This window comes from Natrix helvetica, assembly GCF_964273705.1.
Source record: "Natrix helvetica genome assembly, chromosome: 12".
Classification (NCBI taxonomy): Eukaryota; Metazoa; Chordata; class Lepidosauria; order Squamata; family Natricidae; genus Natrix; species Natrix helvetica.
The window spans coordinates 18,384,756-18,395,200 of NC_138556.1; positions in this window are offsets into that span (position 1 = coordinate 18,384,756).

Here is a 10,445-nt window from a genome sequence, read left to right on the forward strand (position 1 = left end):
CGAGAGTTTCTGGCGAACGAGGGGCGGAGTCCAGTCCGCCATTGCGGTGGGAGGAGGAGGAGCAACAGTGGCGCTGCTGCTCTCATTGGCGAGCGGCGGCCAATCAGCGAAAGAGGCGGGAACGCCAACTTTTTCGCCCTGTCGATCCGCCTTTCGAAATGAGCTAGAAAGAGGCGGGGTGACTTTTGACGGACTGGCCAATCAGGGGGCGGGTTTTTTTTGTGAGTCATCTGTTCCTTAGCGCCGCCTTGAAGGATGCAGCGCTTGGACTTCATCTCCCATGAGCCCTTTCGCTGGGGGCTTCTGGGCATTGTCCTATGTAATCATCCCAGCTGGTATAAACCTTGTTCATATGGACTTCAATTCCCAGAATTCCCCAGACACGAATCCCTTCTTCAGTAATAAATATCCAAATATTTTCATATTTATCCTCCCTTATCAGTGTTTCCAATGAACAATCTCCTTTTATGGCATCTAACATTAAAATATTTTATTCCTCTGGTTTTCAAGAGTTTTCTCTATCATTTTGCCCCATTCAGCCTTCCTAACTAATCCAGAAGGCTTGGCACCTGGAGCAGAACAGGTGTTGAAGCTCTTTTCATTGCAGCATCCTATGTGAGCAGGGGGTTGGTCTAGAAGACCTCCAAGGTCCCTTCCAACTCTGTTATTCTATTGTATTCTATATTCACAGAATGGTCTCCATTTGCAGCAGACATCAGTCAACAAAGCAGCCTTCCTAGCGGACCACTTTTTACAGTTAGTCCTCGACTTACAACTATTTGTTTAGTGACCATCCTAGGTTACAACAGCACTGGAAAAAGTGACTTGCAACAAGGCCTGGTCCTTAGCAACCGTCACTCTCCTTTCGGCCCGAGTGGAAGAAATATTAAACCTACCTCCTGCTTCCCCACTTTGCATCTGCTGCAACGCTTGCGGGGGCTTTGCGTAATTTGCCTGTAGGTGCCTGGGACAAGATTGGAAAGCCAAAACACCGGGAGTTTCTTGCCTCTTCCTCCTCCCTCCCCTTCCCCTCTCCTCTTGCCAACTGTCTGTTTCAACCTAGCAGCTTCAAAAGCCCAGTCACGCCACACTAGCCCGGCCCCAGGATCTCCCTTCCAAGAGATTTACTACTCCGTCAGCTGACGCTCCTTCCTCAGACGCAGCTCAAAGGCCATTAAATCTGTGCTTAGCCCGTTCGGAGAGACCCAGGCTCCATCCTTTCCCTTCTATAATTTATGGGCTTTCAAAGGGTTTTTAAGGAACCAAACCCCTCTCGGTCTCTGGATTTGAATTTCACGGGGCAATATGAAAATGATTAAAGGAGAACTCCTCGGAATGCGGGTTGCCGTTCTGGAGGCAGCAGATGCGACCGGCCAAATCCAACCTCTGTGGTTTACCTAACCCTGCTCAGAACAAGCTACACAGCCGAATTGCAGCTGGTCATCGTGGCAGGAAGCTGTTAGGAGAGGAAGGGCGCCAGGATGATGTTGTGGCCTGCCAGACGCAGCAGATTCGGACAGTGGGGAGATTGGGGAGGAACCTGGGCCAGTCCTGGAGTCTGGGGAAGGCTCTGATGAGGGCTCTGTGTCAGGAGGCTGAGAGGGGGCCAGGGCTGTATGCCACTTATCAGCTTCCTTCAGAGTCAGACATCAGTGAGGCAGAAGAACAGCTGGAGCCTGTTCCCAGTGTGTGCATGCGCAGAGCTGCCAGGAGAAGGGAGCCGCTAAAGAACAGGGGTCGACTTGGGAGTGAGGCCACAGGTGGAGGATGAATGTCTCCTCCCAGAGGGAATAAAAGAGGAGCGAAAGGGGTGTGGAGTTTGCAGAACATTAGTTCAGTTAATTGGTTCGTGACCCTCCAAGACTCCTTGCCAAGTTTTGCAGAGATCGGCCTGGCAGCTCTCCAAGCCAGAGAAGGTCTGTGACTGTAAATCCTCCCTCAAAAGACTTTGATGGATGTGAAGGAGCAGAATTCACAGTCAATTAATGAAAGGGGTTTCATTAACCTGCGTTTATTACAAAGCAAAGTCCTTTTTCCCTGGCTAACTGCAATAAAAGTTGGAACGGACAACTGGAAATTAAACGGGGCTGTGTAGGGAGCTTTGAGAGTAACATCATTAAAAATAATAATCTCATCGAGGTGCAAGAAGAAAAAAGTCAGGATATTCTAAATAACTATATAAACATCTAATCTCTCCCACCAGACAGATAATCCTATTTTTTTCCCCTTTTGGAAAGATTTGACTGAGGAAGGAAAACCCCACATACAAAAACAATACCCTCCGTATAATAATAATCGGAGATGCATCTAACGCCAGTTGTATGCATATGTTAGGTACTAAATCTCTGGCTTAGGATAACAATAATAATAAAATGTAGGTCAGGTTTCTGCACCTCTGCCATACAAACATCTCGGAAACTTTTGAGGGGGGGGGCAGCCAGCAGGTGTCTGCCCCTGCAAATCAATGAGATCAATGGAGCAGGCCGAGACCATATGGATTGGTGCCACATGTCCGTAACTCTTATAAACCAGAAATCAATTAATGGCAGTTGTCCGTCTGTAATGCAACCAATCTAGGGTGACAGAGAACGGCTTGTGAACATTTACCTAGCATCGTAAAATGAAAGAGGGGGAAAGAGCCTTGGAGGTCATCTATTCCACCCCTTCTGCCCGGTGCAGGGTTCTACAGATAGTCCTTGACTTATAACAGTTTGTTTAGTGACCAGAGTTAGAACGGCACTGAAAAAAAAGTGATTTATGATCAATTTTCACACTTACAACCGTTGAAGCCTTCCTACGGTCCCGTTATCAAAATTCAGAGGCTTGGCCACTGACTCGTCTTTACGACGGTTGCAATGTCACGTGATCCGCTTTTGCGACTTTCTGACAAAGGCAATGGAGGAAACCAGATTCACTTAACAAGTCCAGGGAGTCACTTAGCTAGTGGGACCAGAAAGGTTGTAAAATGGGGCAAAATTCGCTTAAGAAATGGCTCACTTAGCAACATAAATTTGGGGCTCAGTTGTGGCCATGATTCAAGGATTATCTGTGCTATTATGGTAAGCTTGACAGATAGCTTATCTTGTCCCTAATTCATTGTGTTTTACAACGTTGGCCACTTTAAGATGGGTGGACTTCAACTCCCAGAATCCCCATGTTGGCTGGGGAATTCTGGGAGTTGAAGTCCACCCATCTTAAAGTGGCCAGAGTTGAGAAATACTGCTATAATTGTTAGAAAGAAGTTCACCATCAATGCTGAAGTTGGTGATAACCCTACTTTCATTGGATCACTAACATTGGATCACCAGTTTGGTTTCTACAAACGGAATGTTTTGCTCTGGCTAAAATGCATCCAATAAGCACACAGGCTGCAGATAACATCCAATGCACCACAAATAACCACTCCTGCGCCTTGCCAAAGCAACCCACAAGCCCTGTTCTCACAACTGCCAGCGTGCTCTTCTATCTGCGTTGAGCCAGCTAGCCAAGTTTATTTTATTTCTGTGGGTTTTTTCTTAGGGTCCAGTTTCGTTTTTGTATATGGTTGCTGTTCTAAGAGATTTCCTCCCACCGATCGGCTGGGAGGTTTGGCTGCTTGGATATCCGGTCTGATTCTGAGATTGGGGGGGGGGGTGTTTAAGTCGTGAGAAGAGACAAGGGATTCATTCGGTGCTTTTGGGGCACCGATGGAAAACCGGTTGGCCAAGTGTGAATCCTATCAAATGCAAACAGAGGAGGTTTATCAATAGGTGAGTTTTGTGAAAATGGGGAGGGGGCGTGGGAGGGAAGGCTAAAAACTCAGGGGAAATGCTGAAGTGCCAGACAAGGCTTGGGCCCCCTCAGTGGCTGGAGAACACTGAAAGCAAAATAAAAATAAAACCAGAATCCTGCTGCCGAAGGGAAGCATTTCCCTCCATTTGGCGGAGTGTTTTAGAAGCTTCTAATAAGGGTGAAGATGATATCAGTTTGATCCACTTTAGCTGAACCACAACAAAATCTTTCTCTGGGGGAAAAAAAGGCTTTCAGTGTAATGGAGTTTTAAAAAGAAAAGAAACAGGGATACGGTTGTGCTTTTTACACCCGTCCTACTAAACCAGAGCCTGAGGCTTTCTTGTTTAGCGTCCTCTTTGGAATGTTATTTTAATAAAAAGGAAGAAAAGGGGAGGGGGAACATAATGAGTGACCTTTTTTTAAAGTCCATCGTTACCCTGGATTAAATCCCTTGGATGTCCTGTTCTGGTGATGATCGATAAATGATAGATAGAGATAGAGGTAAAGGGATAGATGGATGGATGCATGCATGGATGGATTCATGGATAGATAGATAGATATGAGAGAGGGGGGAGGGAGGGAGGGAGAGAAGATGGGTAGGTAGGTAGGTAAATAGCTATGAGAGAAAGAGAGAAGGAAGATAGATAGATAGATAGATAGATAGATAGATAGATAGATAGATAGATAGATAAATAGATGGATGGATGGATGGATGGATGGATAGATAGATAGATAGATAGATAGATAGATAGATAGATAGATAGATAGATAGATAGATGATAGATAGATATATAAATACAGATCACAGAGATGATAGATTAGAGACAGAGATTATAGATAGATAGATAGATAGATAGATAGATAGATAGATAGATAGATATAAATACAGATGACAGAGATGATAGATTAGAGAGAGAAATATGATAGATAGATAGATAGATAGATAGATAGATAGATAGATAATAGCTGATAAATATGATAGACAGAGATGATATATAGATGATGGATAGATAGATGAGGGATAGATTAGATAGCTGATAGATGATAGAGGTGTGAGTGGATGTGTGTGTGAGTGAGAGAGAGAGATTTGCAATTGTCACATGTTCTTCTCCACTGAAAGTTCCAAGGTTAATGGGCAGATAGTCCAATGGGGCCTAAAATCCTAGCACTACTTTCCTTATAGACCAGGAGTGGGCATTCCTCTTTTTTTTTAAATTTAAGGATAGGGTTTAGAAGTCCCCAGATTCAGTCTCTGCTTCTCCACCTGTCTCTTGAAAGACTCCTGTCCCAATCCTGACTAGCAGCAAAGTTGGAGTTCTAGATTAAATAGACTCTGTTTAGATCCAGAGGTTGTCTTTCCAAGACCACTGAGAGTTTCCATCTTCTTCCCCTGTCAAAAGGGGAGGTAGAAGTACACCAATAACTGCTCAAAGCAGGACCTGAAGGAGCCAGGACACGATACAATCAGCCAAAGTAGCAGATAGTCCATCTGAAGCAGCAGGACCTTGGACAGCTCCAGCCCAACAAATGGTTCCAAGGAGGTCAGGAACCCAATGGAGACTTCAGGTACCTTCTTATCATTGGCCTAGTCCTCTTTGAGTTGAACAGAGAAGGCCCATTTCCCCTCTGAAAATGCTCTACATCATTATTCGTCTAGCTCAATGTTAAAGTCCATCCATCTCAATGTGGCTATCTGAAAGTTCTATAGCATTTTGAGGAGAGATTGACAAATAATTATGATATATTATTATAACAGCCTAATCATAAATGTAGGTATAAAGTAGGTCAAAGAATGCTTGTCTGCTAGAAAACCATAATCGAGGTATTTCTTTTTCTCTTAAGGAAATAAATACACATTGTTTCTTAATATTCTCCAAGACTCAAATAAATCTCCATTTGCAGGATTACTAAAGGTTGACTTTACTTTGGAGAAAGCATTCGTCTGAGTGAGATTCGATTTGCTGGGTGTTCTTTCTCTAAAGAACCTGTTGTCATGATAGACAACAAATTAGAAAAAGAGAGAATTAGTTTGGTAATGGGATTCGGCCTTCTCCGGCTGTCCACCGAGATTATCTGATGTCTAATTATGGACAGATTGTGATTAATGTGATTACGGATTGGATATTAATCTGATTTTGGATTGATCTTGTAATGTTTTTGTCTGTTCCAAATGGCTAATTGGATCTAGGATGATACGTAGCAATGCAGATTGAACCAGATTTTCCGTCTTTAACACTCGATGAAAGCTTTTTTTTTTTGAATGAGTGGGAAGTGGGAGAGGCTATCTACCTACAAGAATCACAAAAAGAATCATTGTGCTTTGCTCTTAAATAAATATATGTACACACACACACACACACACACACACGGGAGAAAGGGGAGGAGAAATAGAGAGAAACAGAAGAAGGGAAGGAGGGGATGATGGAAGGGAGATAGAAAAGATGGAAGGGAGGATACTGAGAAGGAAGGAAGGGAAGGGAAGGGAAGATGGAGGAGAGAGGGAGGAAGGAAATAAGGAAGGAAGGAGAGAGAAGGAAGAAGGAGGGAAGGAAGGAAGGAAGAATGGAAGGCTGGAAGGAGTGTGTATTTTCTGCTTTTGTAGAAGAGAAGCCATGTTAGTGGATGGCACTCCAAAACCTAAAGCAATTTGGTTAGCCCCTTTGAAGACTAGTGAACTTTACTGAAAGGCAGTTCAGTAAATTGTGTGATGAGGGCAGGAAGCAGCTCATGAAAGCTTATGCCCTTTGAGTATCATTTTTTGAAAAACCCAAAATATTTCTAGAAAACAGCAAACACCAAGCATCCATCCTATCCAAAGACCATTATTCTAAAAAAACAACCCAAAAAAACAACCACCCCAACCTCAAACAGCAAGAACCCAAAGAATACTTTAAGTCAGAGTCAAACTTGTCTTTTTCCTGTTGGGGGAAGGCCAAACGCTTCCTTCCTTCCTATCTGCCTGCAAGAATCCAGAGGAGAAATAAAATTGTGTTTTGTTCCTTACGTAAGGCAAGGCCTCCCACAGGATGCCAGACATCCAGCGAAGAGGGAGGGAAACATCCATCGATCAGCCCAATCCCCCAAGTGCAGGTTGTAAAGCTTTCCTTCATGCGGAGGAGCCAGAAGGCACTTTTCCAACACAACTACATGGAAAACACAACCCAAGCTTGTCTGTCTTTCAGGGTGCTGCTGGTGTCAGATGTTGGACTTTTTCTGACTGTTTGCTCAAGTCATCCGTGGTCAGCAGAGGAAGTGGTTGAGCTGGATCAAGGCCCCCAAACCCCAAGGTAAAAGGAGAAGGCCCTTGGGAGAAGGAAGGCAGGAGAGAAAGGGGGCGGACGGAGGATGTTACAGATACTTAGCTTATGTCTGGGACGGACAGAGAGTCTTCACTGGCTCTTGTAGAAGCAAGGTTTCAAGCTGTGTTTTTTTCTTTCAAACGTGACCACTTTAAGATGTGTGGACTTCAACTCCCAGAATTCCCCAGCCACATATCTTTAAAGTTGCCACCAGGAGACAGAGAGTTCTAGTCCTGCCTTAGGCATGAAAGCTGGCTAGGTGACTTTGGGCCAATCACTGGGGGAGTGTGAGTTCTAGTCCTGCTTTAGGAACAAAAGCTGACCTAGGTGACTTCGGCCAATCATCAAGAGAGAGTGAGTTCTAGTTCCCACCTTAGCCATGAAAGCTGGCTGGGTGACTTTGGCCCCAATCACCAGGAGATGGAGAGTTGTAGTCCTGCCTTAGGAACAAAAGCTGACTGGGTGACTTTGGGCCAATCACCAGAAGATGGTGAGTTATAGTTCCACCTTAGCTATGAAAGCCAGTTAGGTGACTGAGCCCGTCCCTCTCCGCCAATCCATCCCACCTCACAGGGTTGTTGCAGTGGAGAAAATAGGTGGAGGAAGATGTGCTGGGTATCTCTGCCACCTTGAGCTATTTGTAAACAAATGAATAAAGGGGAGAAACAAGCAAATACACAATATACTCATTTGTTCATAAACACACTTCTTGGAAAACGTGGTTTTTTAAATGTCTATCTTGGGAAACTCCAGATTCTCAGAATAAAAGGATTGGCTGCTAATAGAATGGAATGGAATGGAATGGAATAGAATAATGAAGAATAGATCGAATAGGATAGGATAAAACTACAAATAGAATAGAATAAGAATAGAATAATGAAGAATAGGACAGGGTAGGGTAGGGTAGGATAGGATAAAACTACAAATAGAATAGAATAAGAATAAGAGTAGAGTAGAGAAGAATAGGGTAGAGTAGAATAGAGTAGAGTAGAGTAGAATAGAATAGAATAGAATAGAATAGAATAGAATAGAATAGAACAAGGTAGGGTGGAGTGGGAGTGGGGGTAGGATGGGATAGGATAGGATAGGATACTTTCTTTGGCTAAGTGTGATTAGACACACAGGAAATTTGTCTTCTGGTGCAGAAGCTCTCAGTCTACATAAAAGAATAAGAATAAAAGAGGCCATGAATAGAAAGTATTGGCCTTAAACCACCTCATTTCGAAATACCCGGAGGTGAAAGGAGCGCGGGGGAAATACCAGAGCGATCTTTTAGCCGGCAGCCTGTTCACTTCCTGCTTTCCGGCTTCTTCCCAGGTGGGAATTCGAAGCACCCCAGTTTCCCCACCTGGTGAGGGACTCGCGCAAAACCTCTTCCAGAATTTCAGTCTCCTGGCTGGATTTGGTACAAAGCCGCAAAACGATTGTGTTTCAGTGCAGTTCTGGGAATTGGGCGGGGGGAAGGTTTCGATGACTTTTCCCTCCATTAGACATTGCCCACTTTCACACGACCTGCTTCCCCGGGGCGTCGACTCTGTTTACCTTCCCACGTCTTGATTGGGATCCCGCATTAGCTGGGGAAAAGGGGCGACTCAGAGGAGCCTTCGCGCATCTGCCCCTCTCTCCTCCCCACCAACGCAGCTGCTCTTAGCGAGGCGGGTCGGGTCGTGTGAATGCAACACGCGAGCAAAGCAAACTCTATCAGACCCTCTATCTCCAAATCGTTCGTTGCAAGGAAAGGCCCAGAGAATCTCCCTGCGCAGACGCGCGATCGGGGCGCGGAGGTGAAGGAGCCGACACGGGTACAAGGGGACGTGTGAACGGAGCTCCAGGTACCCTTCCCTTCCAAGACTGGGATCTGCTGGTTGCTGCCGACTTCTTAGGTCGTCGGCTGCCAATCATCAGGGCCCTGTACTTGAGTTCGTCTGGCTTTGGAAGATAACGTCGGACCTGGTTAAGGCTTGGAAAGGTGACCACGAAGAAACGCCCGTGTTTCGGGTTCGAACCGACCAACTGGCCCCAAGATTGAAAAAGACGCCTGACGTACCCCTAAAGTCACTTGGAGGGGATCAAATTGCTCAGGAATCGCAGGGCACTACAAGGAGTCTATTTCTGTGTGTGTGAACGTGCCTTCGTATTAAACGCGGAATGTAATTCAAGAGCATTGAGCGAGAAACGTCTCAACCCGGTTCCCGAATTAACCTACTTTTTGCCATTGCAAACTGCCTTTGGTCATCCCCCAACCAACAAAACACGCTAAAGCACAGAAAAAAAAATTAACCCAGGTTCAAATTACTCTAGCATTGATCTGTATTAACTAGGGTTTTCTCTTCGCCTTAGTGAAGTCTGTGGTGAGAACGTAGGCCCTCTGCTAATGCCTATCATTATATAAAATGTGGATAAAACCTGTATTTTTTCACAATCCCCAAAAGTGTAGCCATACAGTAACCTGATTTCCATTCTTTAGCGATTCCTAGAAAAATTAAGCTCCCTATCAGGGTTTATGTGCGTGGATTATATTTGAGGACGAAATATAATCAAATAATCACCTATTTTATTATTATTTAAATGGAAAGGGCAAAAATAAAATTTCGGTTTTGTTCAATAAAGTTAAGGCTAAAATTTCCAGCATGATGTAAGTTTTCCAGTGCTGTCTATGCCTGACATCAGATATCAGATGTTATCTGAAGAGGAAGGCATATAGGAAAAACAAAAATATTTTTGCTTTTGCTTTAAAGTAAGTTGCCTTGAGTTAAAAGTAGGTATGTCCAGACATTATAATATGAATTAACACACTAGTGCAGCAACAGTGTAACATTTCTAGTTATTAATCTATAATGTTGACCAACAAAACAATAAATAAAGCAAGTAAACTCTAAATGTATGGAACAAGCCAGCTAGAGCTGGGGGGAAAAAACTACGACTGTCACTAAATATTCATTTTTTTCCGTTCTGAAGAGGAATTCTGCCTAGTTCAAAAACGTGCATATGTGCGAATCAAAGAAATGTTCTTGCTCCAAATTAATTTTATACATGGGACTCTAAGGCCCGGCCAGCTCCTTCTATGGGGGCAAAGAACTTTTGAGGGGGAAAATGTGGGGCAATTAAAACAAAGCTTTGAAATCGTCCATCTCCGACTTCTGCCTCTGTTAGTGCAAGAAATCGGAAAGGTTCGCATTTAAAGAATTCGAATTGAATCTACCATTTAGAACTTTCAAAAAAAAATCTAACATTTTCACCCGCGTGCGTTAAAAGGAGTCTCGGGCTTGTACGTGTGTGAATTATTTTAAAATGCAGATTCAGCTTATTTCAGCTATATTGTGGTTATTTTTCAAGGGAATGGAGTTATTTCAAAAATACAGATTTGAAACAAAA